We start from the raw sequence: 20,823 nt of genomic DNA on the forward strand, positions 1-20,823 counted from the left end.
ATGCTATATTAGTAAATATAATATTAGAAAGACTTGACAAAGAGAGTAGAAAGGCATATGAAATGTCCATCCAATCAAAACAAATACTTTCATTGACGGAGCTCTTGCAATTTTTAGAATCAAGAGCGATGGTACTCGATCAATTAGGGAAATACCCTACAAGTAACAAATTCCACAAGGAATTTCAAGGCGCAATAAATAAGCCAAAAAACTTCCTTCTTAATGCGAATAAACTAAGAAATGCAAAACCATGTATTTTATGTAAATTTGAACATCCTTTACAAAGATGCTCTGAATTTTTAAAATTGAGTGTTACTAAAAGAATCGAGCTTTTAGAAAAATATAACATTTGTAAGAACTGTTTGAAATTGCATAAACCACCCTGCAAATCCACATTCCGCTGCCGAAGCTGTCAAAAATCAGGCCATAATTCTTTGATACATCTGGATCCTAAAAGTACGCGCCTTGCAGAGGTAACGCCCCCAGACGCGGGGGAGCAACTTTATGTAAACAATGAACCGTCTGGCTCGTCGAGGTTCCCCCAAAAACTGACCCCTGAGGCTGAGTCAGCGCTTGCAAGTAACTCGAAACTATCTTCAAACCTTCTATGCACCGCGCAGTTATTTATTGAAGACGCATTTGGTCAGAAAATAAAAATAAAAGCCCTGTTGGATTCTGGAAGTTCGGTAAACATAATAACTGCAGATTTGGCCAATTCTTTAGATTTGAAGCGGGAAAAGGTTAATGCATCCATCTCTGGTATTAACGGAGGAGAATTCTTCGTTAAAAATAAATTAACCACTACCATTTTTAATGAAGACAATGATTTTTCCAGAACTGTATCATTTTTAATTATGCCTAAAATAACGCATTTAACTCCTTCTAAAGAAATTGATATCTCAAAAGTTAACTTCCCAAGTGAGATAAAACTTGCTGATGAGACTTTTCATATTCCTAGTAAAATTAATGCATTACTCGGATGCGAGTTGTTCTTTGATTTATTGAAGGCAGAAAAATTTAGATCATATGATAATTCACTCTTGTTACAAAATAGTGTGTTCGGATATTTAGTAACTGGAACAATCAACGGCAGAAATTCTCATTTCTTTTCTGGATTAATTTTTAAAAATGATAATCTGGAGAATTCTGTTAAAAATTTCTTTAACTTAAAATCTTTTCCTGGCGATAATACAGATGATTCAGTCGAATCAAAAACATATGAAGAAACTTACTGTGAGGAACATTTTCTTTCCACTCATAAGAGAGATAGTACCGGAAGAAATGTTAAATTACCAATAATTGAAGAAAAACGTTCTACTCTAGGCGATTCAAAAGAAACGGCGGAAATGCGTTTAAATTTACTTTGGAAAAAATTAGTTAAAAATAAAACAATGGCAATACAATACAAGGCTTTTATGGATGAATATTTCCAGTTGAATCATATGGAACGAATTTTAGATTCTCCTGAGATTGCCAATAGTGAATATTATATTCCTCATCATGCTGTGTTTCGCCCAGAAAGCACATCAACACCCCTGCGTGTCGTTTTTGATGCATCTGCAAATTCTAGCAGTGGAGTTTCACTTAATTCCATTTTATTGAACGGCGGAACAATTCAACAGGAGCTATTTTGCATCATCTTGAGATTCCGAACATATCAATTTGCATTTAGTGCAGATATAAAGAAAATGTATCGCCAAATTTTGGTCGCAGAAGCAGATAGAGACCTGCAAAAAATTCTGTGGAAACCTAATAAATTTGCTCCTGTGGAAACATACAGACTACGGACTGTGACATATGGAACAAAATGTGCTCCATTTTTAGCCACCAGAACACTCAAGGCATTAGCTGAGAAAGAAAAAAGTGAATTTCCTCAAGCATCTGCAGCACTTCTTACTGATGTTTATGTTGACGACATTTTAACTGGTTCAAATAACTTATCAGAAACCAAGGCTTTACAACAGCAGTTAATAGAACTTTTAAGTAAAGGAGGCATGCAACTTCACAAATGGGTTTCAACCCATCCTGAATTATTAGGGAACAATCAAAACTTAAATTTTGAATTTCCAGACTTAACAGTTAAAACGCTCGGAATGCAGTGGCGTCCCACATCAGACATTTTCACGTTTGAAGTGACTGTCAGTTTGAACAACAATTACTCAAAGCGGGAAGTCCTTTCAGTCATAGCAAGACTGTTTGATCCTTTGGGTCTTATCAGCCCAATTATAACCAGCGCCAAGATATTTCTTCAGAGACTTTGGCAACAAAAGCTAAATTGGAATGACACAATTCCACAAAACGATTTGAATGACTGGTTAAAATTCTTAAAAGACTTACCGGCAGTGAACCAGTTAAAAATTCAAAGATGTGTTATAATCGAGAATCCCACCACCATAGACCTACATTGCTTCTGTGATGCCTCAAATAAGGCCTACGGTGCAGTCATCTATGTGTGCTCAAAAAATAAATCCGGTGAAGTAAAAACAAGTCTTTTGTGCAGCAAATCGCGAGTGTGTCCAATCAAGGAATCAACAATACCTCGTCTGGAGCTGTCAGCAGCACTACTTTTGGCACGACTTGCATCAAAGGTGATTTCGATCTTACCAGTGACATTAAATCACGTCTATATGTGGTCAGATTCCACAATCACCTTAGCCTGGATAAAAACTCCCCCAGAAAAATTGAAACCATTTGTTTCCAATCGTGTTAGAAAAATTAACATTTTGTGTCCAAATTATGACTGGAGGCATATTAAATCTATAGACAATCCAGCAGACTTAATCTCCAGGGGAACGTCTGCAACAAATTTGATAAACAGTCAAATTTGGTTCAATGGACCCCAATTTCTACAGTCTGAAATTCCCCATAAAAAGGATGCTGTAAATTGTAATGCAAATAATGATTTTCTGAAAGAAGTTAAAACTCATTGTGAATTGATTTGACTAACTAATATTTCTAATAATTTTTTTTGAATATTTTAAATTTAAGTAACAACTATACTAAAATTGTAAGTTATCTTTTCAGATTTATTAATCATTTGAAGTGTTCTTCTAAAATGTATAAAAGGTAAGTTAATAATAATGGAAATTCAAGCAGCATCCAACTTCATGGTAAGCAAGGTGCAACCTTCTGAATTTTCAGAGGAAATTAATTATTTGTCAAAATGGCAAAATTAACTAAATTAGTACAAGTTTGGAAAAATTAGAAACGTAATTATTTGAATAATTTACATCTTAGAAACAAATGGCAGTTTGATAAGAATAATGTAAATCTTAATGATATGGTTGTAATCAAAGATCCAGATTTGCCTCCATATAAATGGAGACTGGGTAGAATTCAAGAATTAAAAGGTTCTAATGGTTTAGTCAGAGTTGTTGTAATAAGAGTTTCGAATGGTGTTATTAAAAGAGGTATTAGTCAAATATGTTTACTTCCAAAAAATTAGTTGGATTTATATGTGTATATGAGTGTAAATAATATATAGAGACTTTAACTCATTTGTATATATAAGAATTATTTCAGTATTATTTTGTGTAAATTTATATTTAAGAATTATTTCAGTATTTTTTTAATTTGTTTTTACATTTATTCATTTTTTATAATAATTCTGTCGAATTTATTGTTGTGTGTGAAATTCATATGTGTCTGAATATTGAAATTGTGCAATTTCAAGGCGGGAGTATGTTACGTAAGCATGTTGCCCCGCCTCTCACTTGTAACGCCCTCTAGCGGTATATGTAAAAAACTATCAGTCTTTGTAACATCATTGACCAAGCAGCAACGCCGAAAGGCAAGGCTCAATCCAACTCCCGAAAGCGGAGAAACAATAAATTCTTTAAAATACAAAAAAGGTCCGTCATCATTATCGAACCTCTCCAATCATAACCAAAAATTTCTTGTTGTGTTATATATATGTATATATATCATTCTTTTAGGAACTGCACAAGTTCGATTTTTAAAGAAATTTCTTTTCTTGCTGAGTATTCCAGTAATCTATGAGATGTCTTAAATGTTCGGTTCCTCAAATTTACAACCCCCCTCCCTTCTTTATAAAAACTGCCGAACAATGAAAGTCAACAACGTTATGCTTGATTACCAATTTTTTTTTTTTTTTGAAGCAATAATGATTGGATGATGTACTACTCGCATTCTAAAATAAATGCTGTCTTCCACATTTGTGGCCAGTCTTCCGATATTTAAAACTAAGCATATCCCTGCAAATTTTCTAGACAGAAATGTGAAATTTTGTACATATGGAGGAAAATAAGAGAAAGATTATACTAATTCACAGTTGAAATTATATTGGAAATATAAACATTTTATTTTTGCAATTTTTATACAATTTCTCACCTTATTTAAGGAAATTTTGTAATTGGAAATATGTCTAGATGCAGTATTAAAAAAAAAAAAAAAAAAAAAACTTGTTCCTAAGTGCAACCATCTAATGTTTTTTAGAAAGGAAAAAAGGGGAGATTTCAGAAACCATGCTTACATAGCTGTCAAATTAGTCCTATCTTACACCCCGATATTTAAATATTTACTATTGTAATTTCAATTTTGATTACGATTTAGGTCAATATATATGAATCTATACTTTTGCCAAGAAATTCAGGAGGGAAAAGGAAGAAAGAACGAATTTATTAAAGAAAAGAAAGAAAACTTATTAAAATATAAAATAAGTTAGGACAATTAGGACAATTAGGATAAATAGGACAAATTGAAAATTAGAATTAAATTATTGCCATTGCTTTTACGAAAATAAGTAGAAATTTACTATTACATTACCCGAGAATAAAACTTTAGCTCATGATAATGTATCTGAGAATTAAACATTTTAATGAAGTACATTTAGATGTTGCATTTACATGTCGATTGCTGGTATGTTTGTGTATTGTTAAATATGACAGTAAATAAGCTAGAAAAAGATGTATTATATTACAAATTTGAAAGAATTTCAGTAATCATCAACATTTTCTTATTGAAAATACGTTTTTTTTTTTTTTCCCTGAGAATTAATCAGCAGATATTTTTTAAAATTACTAATATAATTCCTAACTTATTTATTTTTTAACAAAGACGTTTATTATTTTGAAAAAAAAAGAAAAAAGAAAGAAAGAAAAGCGAGTTATTTGAACAATTTTAACTTAAAAAATACATTAGCTCATTTGAACTATCAGTTTGTTTAAAATATATGCATGCATGCGTACTGAAAGAACTAAACTTTAATGACATCCATTTAAATTTGAGTTAAAGCACTTTCTCGCTCTCTATATATAGATATATTATTTTGTTAAATAAAGTTAAACCGTAACATATATAAATATAAAATTCTCATAAAACTAAAAATTATACTTCACTTTATTAGATAAAACTTGTATTATGCATTAAAAGGATTAGGCATTATTAAAAAGCCATAAAAAGGCCATATTAACAAATTAAGGAAAATTATAAACGCGTTCGTTTATAATAAATTTTGAAAGCAAATTTCCCATATTCTATTTATTATTTTCAACATTCGTCTGGAATGCGGTAAGGGTCATCAGCATTTTTCTCACGCTGAACAGTGATTGATTATTTTATGGCACACATTGTAAAATCCCCAAATCTTACATGAAAAGTTAAAAGTTATAATGTGGTAACCTTTTTAAACCTTGAGCGCAAATGACAACATTTAATAAGTGAGCGCAAGTGACACACAATCATAAATGAGCTCTTAAAAAACAAATATTATGGAAATCTGATGTAACAAAACATTTACTTGCCAATCATACACAGCGAATCAATTTAGTTTTGGATTTATGACGAATGTTGAAATTTAAATTAATTTTAAATTAAAGTAGAAAAACATTTCAACAGGTTTAACAGAACCTAAAGTCTCTATTACAAAGTTTGTAACTATTGATTTGTAAGTATTCAACTATTTATCAAAAAAAAAAAAAAAAATGTTCAGACTTATTTGCAAGGAAATTTGAAAACATAAAAAACAATTCTGTGAATTATGGTTTGAATTTCAAGCAATGCAAAAGTTCCTTTAATCTTATTGAAAATACAGAAAATACGGAAATATTAATAAGAATAAAAAAAGTGAGCTCTCGTTCCTCTTCTGCAGGAAATCTAGGAAATTGCCTTGTCGATAAATTTGCCCTACCCTATTCATTACTCAGAGGATTAGGCAGAGGCGGCGGTAGAGTCTTGCCGAAGGGAGGGGGGGGGGCAAGACATATCCGACAGTGGGGCAATCACAATTTCCCAAATTTGGTTAGAAAATAACTCCTAATAATTAATTTTTACATTTAATTAAAGGAAATTAAGTATTTGTTAGCTTTTTTTTTATTGGGATACTTACCTTTCTTTCATTGATAAAAATTTACAAAGATATTTGCAAAAAAAAAAAAAAAAAATGTTCTTAGTTGTTGTTTTTTTTTACTGACCTTTAAAAAATTGTCAATATTTGAATCTATATTTTTATGAGATTCTTGAGATTTACTTGCACTAAGATCAAATTTTGAAAAAAATACAATTATATTTATTCTAGATTGTAGTATATAGATAGAAACACAGGCTGAGGTAGAATGCGGTGTCATTGCAAATTAAACAAATACATGTTCTCATCATGGAAGTTATTTAAAATGAATGTAGAAGTTATATTCAAAAAGTTTTATAAAAGAAATTTTTTAGAAATCCAGCATGATAAATAAAAAGGAATATTCATATTTTTTCCCCCTCCTTTGTATAATCTCCTACCTAAAATAATTTTTATAAGAATTGCAACAACGAGAGGGAATCAGATATATTTCGAAACCGAGGCGAATAAGCGAGCGTATACAACAAAAATTTAATATAATTCGGACACGAACGATATAGAATGCTGAAAAGATACAATGATACAATTTCTTAAGAAAGTTGGGGAAGATATTTTGTAAAGATTTGTACAAACTTAACTATTTTATGTAAGATTCAAAAATGAACGTGTGAAAAATGAGCGGCTTAAGTATTAGGTTTCCCATGTATTATGTATATGCTAAAAAGCTATCAGACTTAAAAAGACAAAGCGTTTTATTAAAAAACATGTAGATCTAGAATATGAACTTCTCTATCTTCATTTTTAAGTACTTGTTTCCCTTGAAGCTATTGCAAGCTAATATTCCTCTACAAAATTATTTTTATCCCCTCAGTTGCATGCATTGGTTTTTCTTAACCACTTCGTATACAATGACGAGTCTGGATCGCGCATCGAATTACTAAATTTTTAATCTACAATTAAGTGAAAGTATTGAGTAATTTAAAATGCAAAAATCACTTGAAAACTCATCAGTGCCTCAAATGACTTTATATTATTTTAGGAATTAAAATAATAATAATCGTCCTTAATAAAATATACCAGTTAAGTAAATTCGTATGTCAGGGTATTAATATATCATATATGAATATTCTATGAATAAATATTTTAATCAAGACATTATCATTTTATCAAGACATCTTTATCTAAAGTCTATTAAAAATTTAGAAGCACCAGAAATTATATAGATTTTACTGTAAAGAGTATTTATAAAAAAAATGAAAAAGAAGTTTTTTTAAAAATACTTTTTCCGATTACATATTTATAATACTGAATGCAGAATCTTAAGACTTTAGGTAGTAATTTATTTAACAAATTTAGTACATACTTGGATAAGCTCTTAGCGTAGCTAAAAAGCTACCATAACATATATTTATTTTTTGTCGTCCTTTTCAGTCGGTAATATTTCTTTAATAATTGTAGCCAATAAATTAGATTGCATAAAAAAAGATATTTTACTGTTAAATAATTTACTATAATACAATTTATTTATTCCAGTAATTTATAATGAATTCCCATAACCTGGCAACAGCAACCTAACTCTTCTTAGCATGCATAAAACACAAGAGTATCGAGAGAAAAGAGTGTTTATTAAATTTAGTTTAACCATAAACTAGATTTTAATCAAAGAATTCTCAGTGAAGTAAAATAAAATAAATTTACCAATTCATCACCGAAGAAATAACAATTAGATAAAAAAAAATGATTCATTTCATAATCTAAAATCTCATAAAATGATTCATTGAATTCCGAATTAGGGAAAACTATCGCCATATTCATGTTTATAATGGCACTTGCCATGGACAAGTTCGCTGACTAAGTTAACGATTTTAAGCCAAGGGAGCGTCTCTTGTTTTAGTAGCGCTAACTAGGGTCAAAAAAATGTCTTAAATACTCACGCATCACGTTCGCTTGTACAACACCTTTTTAGAAGGGGCACATTCACACATATCACAGGTAGAACAGATGAAGAACAACCATGCCCGATCCGGGAGTCGAACTCAGGACACCTAGGTGACGGGGAAGACGAGCTACCCCTATGCCAGGACGCCAGCCCGATATCGTGTGAAATATAAAAGTATTTTTCCCGAATAATTCCACTTGCAAATAATCGAAGTTCTCGATGAAATGTTTTTTTTTTCTCATAACTTATGATAACATCTTAGTTCGAAAGACAAATATAAATCGGCAAAAATGTGACTTCTTACTCAGTTGACACGTTGTCGGTTATTCTGCCAAAAGTAATGCAAATTATTAGCCGAATGAACATTTACATAAGATGTCTGAAAATTAGCGAACTTCCATCGTATTCAGTTCATAGTCGGCAGAGTGAGATAACTTATTCACCCTGTCGGATATACTGCCAAAAGTAATGCTAATTAGAAGCTTGATGAACGACATTTCAATCAAAAGCCTGCAAATGTGTGAATTTAACTTCTACATCTATCAAATTGCTTTCATAGTCAGGCGATCAAAAATCGTCCGCAAAATGCGGCATCTTACTGACCTGCCACCCTATTTATTATTTTACCAAACATAATTAAACCTCTTTAACAGCTACTTAATTGTTTACAACATATTAATTTTAAGATGGTTTTTAAATTTTCATATTCGAGAATGTGTGCTTTTCCACAACCATTTTGAAGTAGTGAAAAATTTTGCCGACGAAACTCTCAATCTCTCGCCGACGGAGGGGGCAATTGCCCCCCTTGCCCCCCTGCTAACGCCGCCTCTGGGATTATGTAAACATTTGTAAATATCAATCATGTCATACTATTGATACATACAATAGAAATACGATCCCCGAGAATTTTTATGAACGAACTTACACAATTTTGCTGAAGCTACCCTTCCAGAAATAGTCCGACCTCGAAGAACCAATAGAAACACCACGAACTGAACCACTTTCCCATTGCTCCAATCGAAAAGGTGGATGTTTTAGCAGACAGCCTACAAGACCATTCTGCGCCACAAGTGGACGCGTGGCTGTCAACTCCACCCCCCTGACGAAATACGTCACAGATCAGCTGGAGAATTTTTTGACACTTGATCATGTAAACAATCTCGAGCTCGTTCGGCCGACGGTGATCATAGGATTTATTAAAAAGGTTAAGCCGAATAAATCGCCAGGATTGGACCTAATTACAAATCGCATGATTAAAAATCCCCGCCTGGATTTATTTTATATGGAAATTTTTTAATAAACAAACAAATGAAACTTCTCGATTGCTGGAAAACAGCTGTGGTTGTCCCTATTCCAAAACCAAACTCTGATTTGACTCTACCTCAAAATTTTCATCACATCTCGCTACTTAGTAGCTTGAGCAAAGTGTACGAATCTGTGCTTCTCAAACGCATGAATCAATTCTTCAACGACAATAATATAATAATTTCCGAGCAATTAGGATTTCAGAAAACTCTGTCGATGAATCACCAGCTAATTCGTGTTACAGAATTGATTCACGACGGCTTTGTGAAGTCCCAAACTACAGGTGCACTTTTTCTGGACGTAGCCAAAGCCTTTCATAAAATTTGGCACGAAGGCTTTTGTACAAGTGCATGCGACTTGGATTTTCAACATAATTTGTCCTCTTCGTAAATGAATATAAATACCTAGGGTTAGTTTTAGAGGCTAAATTAAACTTTAATAGTCATATTAACGCAGCTCTCGCCAAAGCTACAAGAACGAGTGTTAAACTCAACAGCTTCATTTCTCCATGGAGCAAGCTATCGATTAGGCTCAAGCTTCTTCTCTACAAAGCTATTTTAAGACCAATTTTAAATTTCGGCTCCCAAATTTTGGGGACGACTTCCGCCACTAACATCAAGAGGTTGCAAGTTTTTCAAAATAGGGACCTGATGCAGATTGTAAGCGCGTCCTGGTATATCAGGAGGAAAATATTACATGACAATCTCAGAATTGAACCTGTTTCGGAATTTATCAGAAGAAGCCTTTGATAAAATTTGGCACGAAGGGCTTTTATTCAAGTGCATGCGACTTGGATTTTCGGCACAATTTGTCAAAATTTTACGCTCGTACCTACTTTCTCGTAATTTTCGTGTACGAGTAAACGATGTAATTTCATCCCCCAGAACAATCCTGAGCTGTTGTGCGCAAGGAAGTTTCCTTTCTCCAACTCTTTTTAACATTTATGTTAACGATCTACCTAGAGCTAGTAATTGGCATTTAGCAATTTTTACAGACGATACTGCCATTCTCACACAGCATAGGGATCCACACACAATCATTGCAAACATACAACAATACATGACAGTTTTACAGTGCTGGCTCATCGGCTGGAAAATAAAAGTCAACCCAGATAAATTCGCGTACCTCCTATTTTCTAAAAAATTGGTAATGCCTGATCCAGCTCCTATCCAAATTTTCGGCCAACCCGTCCTCTTCGTAAATGAATATAAATACTTAGGGTTAGTTTTAGACGCTAAATTAAGCTTTAATAGTCATATTAATGTAGCCCACGCAAAAGCTACTAGAATGAGTGTTAAACTCAACAGTTTGATTTCTCCATGAAGCAAGCTATCGATTAGGCTCAAGCTTCTGCTCTACAAAGCTATTTTAAGACCAATTGTAATGCACGGTTCCCACATTTCGGGGGCGACGTCCGCCACTAACATCAAGAGGTTGCAAGTTTTTCAAAATAGGCACCTGATGAAGATTGTAAACGCTTCCTGGTATATCAGGAGGAAAATATTACATGGCGATCTCAAAATAGAAAATGTTTCGGAATTTATCAGAAGAAAATCAATTAAATTCTTCGACAAACTACCCCAGATTCGTAACAAGTTACTCAATTTACATACATACGATCCAGCAGTTTCCAGCTCGAGGAAGAGACCGAGAGCTGCTATAGATAATATCTATATAAATTTTCTCTCAGTCAAAAAACTGAGAATTAATTAACTCTGTTACCAATCGGGTGGATAAAATTTTCAAAATTATTTGCTGAGGCCTCAGATAGCTACAATGAGCTACACACGTGAAATTTCTCGAAATTTGTTCAATATAAATAAGCAAAAGTAGTCAAATCAGTCCCAATAGTTAGTAAGGCACGTGCAACGTAATTCCATTAAAATTCTCTAAATTTACCCCATAAATAATCTAAATATTGTTTTAAATTAATTAATTATATCAAAGGTTTTAATAATAAAAAAAAATATGTAAAAATTTCGTGCCGTTAGAGCTTTATTGAGCTCGTCCAAACTAGATTCAATTCATTTTAACTTTTCCCTAAAATAACAAATTAAAGTAATTATTCCAAATTATGATGTGGATGTGCTCGTGACCACTTTGTCACATTGCGGAACTCCGAAACATCACGACGTTGCCGTTGCCGTCTGCATAATATCCGTATAATATCAACCTTTTGTATCTATAAGGTTTTATCTTGTCGGTTCCGATAATTCTTTTATATATTTACTTTTTCCGACTAACATCCTTTTCTTCTTGGAGTACTTTTATTAATTTTTTTTTTATTTTAGATGTTGACATACTTAAGTGTAGAAATAAGCTTATTCTTCTTTCGGGGTCCATTTTCCTCCTCTCCTTTCACATTTACTTTTATTATTATGATGTTATCTATATTATTACCTGCTTCATTTAATTCTTTTTAAAAAAACAATTTACAGTGAGCACCGCTTTATCACTTCACTTTATAATATCAAAATCCTCTGAACGTAAATAGACTTTTCCAAATACAAGCAAAAAACATTCGTTTAATGTGATCACTGAATAGCAAAATGTTATCATTTTTGAAGTGGAGAACTGACCCAATTTTTATTTTCAACCAGTTCGTGGAATTTCTTGCCTTACTTGAAGAGATGAAAAAAGATGCAACATATAAACTAAATAATTTGAAATAGAAAACAAAAAATAGGAGATTATTTTTTAATTCAGAAATATGTTGTGAAACTGAAGAATGGCAGAAAATAAAAAGCGGCTTTTAGTATGTATCAGAATTAAATAGTTATAGGAACCCAGCTTTGACAATGTAATTTAAAATAGTTGAACGACACATTGTTTCTAATCTTTTTTTTAATTCATATAAAGATTTCTTAATTAGTATTTGTCTTTTGCATTTTAGTCTTCGTTCTAACAAGCATTTGTCTAAAGTAAGGTTAAGAGATTCTTATGGAATCAACGTTCTTCAATGAATTTTGTTTCAATTAAATAGTGAATATGTTTTAAGAAAACAGTAATCTTTAGTAATTTGTGTGAAATTAGTGAATAAAAAAAACTACTTAAATAATTTGATGGCTAGTTATAAAGCCGTCTGTATTATGATCCTTAAAAGCATTTTGAACTGCAAGTTTTGTATTTATTAGCTGAAGTTGAATTTAATAAATCCCTTTAGAGCTCCCCCCTTAAACATTCCCAGAGTAGAAAGCATGTAAGTAATCGTACATTTGAAAATTAATAGTAATACATTTTATTTAAATTTATATTTACTATTTGAATTTTTGTAATTAATGTATGTAACTTTATGGCCATTGATTTTTATAAAAGAGGTCCTTAAATGTTCTTGAATATTTTGTCTCCAATAAGAGTAACAATTCATTCTCATCGTTCTCTTTTGGAACTTTACAAAAATGAATTTTTGTGGTGATGCTTAGGATCAGTTACTTATGATCAAGTCTCAAAGTCATTCCACTTTTTAATACATATTTCTATACGTAATTTTTTCAGCAATTTTGGTAGGCACTTTCAGAGAAGAGAGAAATCAAATTCTAAATTTCAAGCTGCCAGAAAACCAGAAGATACCATGGAAGTGACCATAAAAGTGGAACAAACATTCAGCAGTTTTTCTAAAAGAAATTTGGTAAGTCTAATCGTTACAGTTTTTCGATTATTTTATTAAAAACTTATGGTTAAAAAGTAAAAATGGTGACATTAGCTAATGTTTAAGAGCATTAAATGAATTCTCAATTTAAACAATATATGGATAAATGTTAAAGAAACGAGATTGAAAAAGCCTCAAATGAAATCTAGAAAGACGAATGCAGAAAGTTTTGTGTTCGTCTTCTTAATGCAATGTAGAACGACTATTCAATTTTTAATTGATTTAACAAAAAAATTGGTCCACAATTTTTTACAAATCAATTGTTTTGTCGTCGAAATAATTACAAATCTGAATTATAATTAAAATTACCATTTTGCTATCTAATTTATTAGGTTTCTTAATTTTCTTGTTCGCATAGTATATTTCGATAAATGTATAATTTGAAGGATTTCATCAAAATTTGGCAGAAATATTTAATTTTGCGTAACTATCATAACATGAAATGCCTCCATCCATTGATCCATTTTCGAGTAATGCATTCTTATATACATGAAAAGAAAACTTGGACGTGTAGCCAACTCTTTGGAGAATTTGTTCCAAAATAACAAAATACGGATCTTTCTATTTGTCCTTAAGAACCCATACTAAATTATAATCAATAAGAAAAAAAAAACCTTCACTCGAGTGTTTTTTTTTTTTAATGATTTTTTTTAAGTTTTAGGAATAATTATATTTACATGATGGTAAGAGATCCATTGCAGTTGCAATTTATATCTCATCAATCATTGTTTACCATTTTTTTTTTTTTTTTTTTTTTGAACAAGAACCCGGAAGTGTTGAATTGATAGGAATTAACCGCCCTGGATCTCTGATCCGGGATCCATTTCAACTAAAATTCCACTTGCGATGGTAAGACCAACAAATTCATCTTAATTTGAATACCTTATTGGCTAATGTTACATAGAAGCTGGAAATAAGTTGCAGTTTCAGATGCCATTGTTTTCATCTCAGTAGGGCTCAAAAAGGCTAAAGTGTGGAAATAGCGTTTTTTACATTGGATCTGACTAACTCGAATCCTTTACAAAATTCTTTACAATAATAAAAAACGTCTATATCTTTTGTCCGCAATGATAATAGGCAAATTAAGTCCTTAAATCAATTTTTAAGTCCTTAATTAAGTCAAAGACATTATTGCTTCTACAACGAACTTAAGCGCCGGCGTCCTGGCATATGGTTAGCGCATCTTCCCCGTGATCTTGGCGTCCAGGGTTCGAGTCCCGATTTGGGACTGGTTGTTCTTACTATTTTATCTATGAGATGTGTGAATGTGCCCTCCTGTAAAAAGGGGTTGTGCAAGCGAATGAGTGATGCGTGAGTAGTTAAGTCGTACTCTTGGCCCAAGTTGGCTCTACGAAAAAAACAAGAGGCACTCCCCCTTAGGCTTAAATCAACTATCTTTAAACAGCGGGCTTGTCCCTGGCAAGTGCCATAAGAAACAACAACGAATTTAAGCTAAAAGGCATTATGAAAACTTGCATTTAAGAAATTGTGAGTTGGAATGGTTATTTTGAAGTTTTTAATTTCACAAAGAACATTTATCGATAGATTCTGTTTGCTTATAAAAATTGCTTATTTGTTTTAATTATTATTGTTAATTTATAAATAATTTAACTATTATTGTTTTTGCATTATTTATCAAGATGTAATTTTAAATTAAATTGCTGCCGTTTTTAGTTTAAAAATTATTTTTATTTCATTAGTTTTTGGTACATTGATTTTCATAATTAATTCATATTAATTCGAATATTTTGAATAAATAAGATTTTTCTGTGGCCCTATCACTTTTAATTAAATCAAAATTTGTTGTATTTGAGAAAACAATTTTAACATAAAAAGGTAGATATTTTCGTAAAATGAGCACATGTTCAGTTAAGTTATTGAAATTAAATCTTTCTAAAGAACCATTTCTATTCTCGGAACACAAGGATTGATATTGTGTTTATTATTTTAAAAAATTATTAACAAAATACTAAGTTTAAATTGTATTTTAAATATTTGTATAGGATTGAAAGAAAAGAAAACTTACATGGTTATCTTTTAATTGCAATCGTAAAGTGCTGTCTTTTTGTTCTTTGTGATATAATTTTAGTAGAAACTATGCAATCCAGACCAGATTATGTAACAATTAAGACTTCATTACTTTTCAAAATTATTTTAAATTATTAAAAAATGATAATATGCCAAAATTTACATCGTTAAAGGCACTTTCTCAGCTGTTTCTTATTTACCTAAAATTGTTTAGAAATTATCTGTTGATCTATAATCTATAGACATTCTACATACAATATTTTTAATACAAATAATAATTCAAAAATTCAAAAAGATTTTACGAAACCAAAGCGTAACTTTAAAGTGAAAAAAAGAAATACATTTACAAATAAGATAAAAAACAAAATGACATTGAATGCTCTTAAAAAAATTGCGAAATACAGATAGAAACACTGTCAGCATATTAGCACCTATTCAAACGTTTCTTTAAAAAAAGATTTTTCCATAGTGCAGTGGAATCACTATTAATCAGAGTTAAGAATTTAGGAATTCATCTCTAAGTATTGTTTTCATGAGATGAAAGGATGTATCATTTAATTCTATGCTTCACCGATAAATTTCATCCTTCGAATTAACACTACGATTTTAAGTTTTGTTTATTTACTGCCATGCTTATTATGAAATTATGATTTTTCATGTAACTCTAAAACAGGTAAATAAATCACTTATCTTCCCTCTTCACTCAGTCCCTCCCAAAATGACCAATCTACACTATAGAAAGGCAAATGTGACGTGGCACAGTAGTAATGTGGAAATATTAATTTAAAAAAAAATATTGATGAATTAATAGTTAAGAAAAAATAATGAAATATTTTTTTGTAATCCAATGAAATTTTCAAAATCTCAGCTGATCAGAAGATCCTTAAAATAATTCTTCCTTTATGCATAATAATCAAGTTGGATTAAATAAAAAAAAAGGGAAATTCCTAATTTAATAGAATGAAATAATAAAAAATTATTAATTAATTAGTTTAGATATTAATTTAATCCAAAAATATTAAATTAATTAAAAAAATTTCAATTAATTAGATCAAAAATAAAAAGTTTAAAAATTTAGTAGTTTATAACTAATTAGAAATATCAAAACAGAGAACAGAAAGTTAATTAAAATAAATATAGCATCACTTTTACTATTAAATACATAGAGCAAACTATACATGATGGATACATAGAAAAACTATTTCATGCGATAATTAGTCAGAAGCAGAACAAAAATAGCGAGTAAAATATCAATTTAAAAACTAAACATCATTGAAGAAATTGTACAGAATTAATACAAACACGAGCATATAAAATTTCATAATTGATTGGATTTTATTACTTCAAAATTAAATTCTTTCGAAATAATCCATTTATTAATCTCATATAAAAGATAATGAATTTTGCAACTAGATAATTTATATTGGAGAACAAGGATTTGTTTAAAATGAATAAAACTACTCAAATTCTATGAATTACTTAGAAGAAAATATGTATGTACAGTGAAAAAGAGAAATTTCCCTCATAGATTGATTTTAATATAAATGAACAAAATATAAAAAGAATAGGTTATAAACAATTCGTATGTTTTGATTTCACTAGATGACCAATCATTGGCAGAAAAAAAATTAACAAATGAAACATCAACGCGAAAAACTCAATATCAATTAAGAAATTCTACCAGAACTACTGCAGAATAAGCATATAAATTGCAGTATAAAAACAAATGCACTTTCTTAACTCAGATAATAATAAACTTTTGGCAGCTCAGTAGTAAGCATGAAAGATGGAAAAATTCCATCTTAGAAAATTAACGTAAAATGAAAAACACAATCAGAGAAATAAACTATTCAGATTTCATTCTTTTGCTGAGTGGCAGAAATATACTAAAATTGGCATTAGACTGTTATAAAACTCGATTCTATTGGAAAGACACATTAACATTGTAAAAACAATAATAAACTCATAAAAGAAATAAAGTGACTAGACTTAAATGAATGTCACGTCTTGAACTTAAAAGAACTTTCTTGTGGTAATTTTGAACACTATATTATGTAAAAAGAATTTAATAGAAATTAAGTTCAAGCAATATTTCTTCGGAAAACAATGATCGCCAGTTTATAAATATAATAGAATCCTGAAACCCAATTCTCGAATCGTTCCCACAAGAATTTTTTTTTATTAAATTTAATGATTAATTTATATTTAAATAAAAATAATTAACTGTTATTCCGCTATTGAAAAAACACAAATGCGGAATTTTTCAAAACTTTGAAGTGGATTAGGAAGTAGGTAAAAATTTTAAAATAAATTCAGTTTTTATACTTTAAAAATTATTGGGACTAAACAAAAATGAGTGGATTTTCTCTATTTGAATAAATGAAATTTTTTGTAACTACTGAAAAAAGAAATGTTTAGAAAATCTGCATATCTTTTTTTATGACTTTTGAAATAAACCTTTTAACCAGAATTTTTTAAATTACTCTAAAGTAGAAAAATTAAAAATAATTAATTGAAAACTAGGAAAATAGATATATAACTAGAAACTAAAAGATAACTAGAAAGAACAATAATAATTAAAGCATAAATAGGAAAAACTATATATTATTTTTATACAAGATTCCAAGAAAAATTGTTATTATAAGATCAAAAAACTTACTTTCAAATTAAATGATTTCTTTCTTTTACCAAACTGTTTCCCACGTGGTAACTTGAAATTGGCAAACACTTCGTACGAGTTTATAGAAAAATAAGCTGCAAGTGAGGGAAAACGACAGAGAGTGACCGCTGAAATCTTCGCGCCAAGTAGGGTTACTACAAGGAGAGAATCTCGCCAACATCGCACATTCACCGCCCCCTTTGAAACGCGTTATGGAAATTGTTTCAATAAGACGCGGGGAATAATAAAACATAACTTAATCATAATTATACTTTAGGTTCAATTCTCATATCTTTTTTATTTTATTTTTAGAACTTTATTCTAAAATAAAAGACCTCCCTCAAACAAAAAATGTATTTAATTCTCTTTCTTCTTTTTGCGAGTAAATATTAATTTACTTCATGAATGAAAAATTCTGCTGGATCATTAGTTTAAAAATATTTTTCAAAATGTTTTCCAATTAGACAAAAAGAAATTGTGTGAAATTACAAGTGTTACAATTAAACTTTTATTTCTTAATTTATAGTGGTTTGGTGCAAATTTAATTTAATTCCTGAATAATAATTTTTTAAATAATTAATGAAAAGAGTTTGATTTTAAGTTTTGTGTTTGATATAATTTATTAATCTAAAAGAACTTATAGCTCTTTATTTTAATTTTTCTTAATTTTTTTGTGTGCTCTATATTTCTGATATAGAAATGAAAGTAAGTTAATTCTTGAAATCTGAAATAGATGATTACATCTAAATTGTTGAAAAAATAATTGTTTGAACAGAGTTCCACATAAGAGATTTAATTGAAATCAAGTACAAGCAATATTCCTTCAAAGCACTGTGATCGCCATTTTATAAATATATTGGAATTTGAAATCCAATTTCCAAATAGTTTCAGCACGAAAGTAAATTGTAATGAAATATATTGTTTAATTAACAATCAAGTAAAAAACAAGAAATATTAATTGGTCTTCAAAAACACGTAATTGCAGAATTTTTTAAAATTCTAACAGACTATGAATCAAGCGAATTGTTTTTATTTTTCGATTTTTACCAAAACTTTTCATTGCTATAATAAAATCCAAAAAGATAATCCCTTAGCCAAAAGATAATTAAAAGCTAAAAAAAAAAAAAGAGTTTATTCTTCAAAAAACTTTAACCTAAAACACGAATTTTAATTTGAAATGACATTGACAAGCTTCTGACGGTATTATAATGCTGTGGAAAGTCCCAAGAGCCAGGTTAAAAATTAAACAATAAGATAAAAAATTAAATACAAATTAAACAATTAAAGCTGAAATTAAATGCAGCCAATATCTCTTCCTAGCCACTGACTGCCAAATAAAGACTTTAAATTATAAATATTTTAGAAATTCAGAAATCAAAGATTTATCAAATGGCTCTAAAATAAATACAATAAGTAAAGAAATCACTTTTTATTTTCTCTTTCCACTCGTATCTATCCGAACCTGATAAGCAATGACCTGCGCTCTCGTAACATAGGTGACGAAAGCCTTATTTAATAAAATTCATTGATTAATTAATTAGTAAAAAAATGAAATATTCCTTTGATACCATCCAAAGCACACAATTGTTTAAATTTTCAAACTTTTAGAGGATCAGGATTTAAATGAAGATCGATAAAATAATTCAATTTTTACACAAAATATTTGTGTTGGATTAATTAAAAATGAATCAATATTCCTTATTTGATGAAATGAAATATCAAAATTAAATTAATTATTCAATTAATTAATTAAACTGATAAACTAACTCGATAATTTATAACTAACGATGGAACTAAACATGATTGAAGAGACTGTACCAGAATTTCAGCAATTATAAGCATATGAGTAGAGGTACTTACTAAAACAAATGTACAACTTTGACACTGGCAATAATACACAAGTAGAAGCAAGAGAGTAAGCACAAATAATGCAAAAAATTTTACCAAAGAACATCGACATAAAATAAAAAACCCAAACAGAAAAAAAAAAAAAAAAATTTAGGCGCCATTCCCCCTTCCCCTCTCCTCCCCAAAGATTTCTTCAAAATGACCTTATGATGTAATAAAGCTAAACTCCACTGGAAAAAATTGTGAGTAATAAACCAGAATTGTGTATAATAAAAAGAAACCTGTAACTGCAACATGATGCGAATATATGAAATGTATTTTCAAACCTTTGGATTCTTGTGCCCATGAGGAATACCCTATAAGATATTTAATATTTTTGTATATAAATTGTTTTAATCTAATCCTAAGAGTCTAATATAGCAAGCCTATAATGCATTCAAAAGTTTTAAAGATGCATAATTTCTGATTTGCATTGGCCGATAATATTTTCTAAATTTAAAATTGTTGTTTAAAAATGATACTATTTTTTAAATAATAAAACAGTAAAAAGTATTCTAAATAAAGAAAGTTAATGACATAATGTGTAAGATTATAGATAATCATTTATTTTCTAATGGTAATATAAATTTTTGTTACGAGAATAAATGAAGTAATTCCTTAAGTTGCATGATATGGCCGAACAAATCATAATTTTAATAACAATGCAGATATTTTATTAACGTAAAATGATAAGAATTTGAAATAATATATTAAAAATACATTGTATAAAAAATAATAACAAGATTTCTGAATTAGATCTTTTAATTTGAAGATCACGAAATGGAGATCTTGCATTTAAATAAATACAAACCAAAAATAATCATTAAAAAATTTTTTTAAGTTAAAAATTAATTGTAGAGTCCTTTTAAACAAAAATTTCCAAAATATTAAGTTTTTTTTTTTTTTTAATACGAAGTAAAAAAGAAATTTCAACAAATCCTCTGAAAAAATAAATATTTACTTAATGGCTAATACTGTGCATATTTTTAGTAAACAAAATGGATTTGATGCAGGTTTATAAGCAAGATACACGGAAATGCTATCCATGCAAT

Source organism: Argiope bruennichi, chromosome 3 (assembly GCF_947563725.1).
Source record: "Argiope bruennichi chromosome 3, qqArgBrue1.1, whole genome shotgun sequence".
Taxonomy (NCBI): domain Eukaryota; kingdom Metazoa; phylum Arthropoda; class Arachnida; order Araneae; family Araneidae; genus Argiope; species Argiope bruennichi.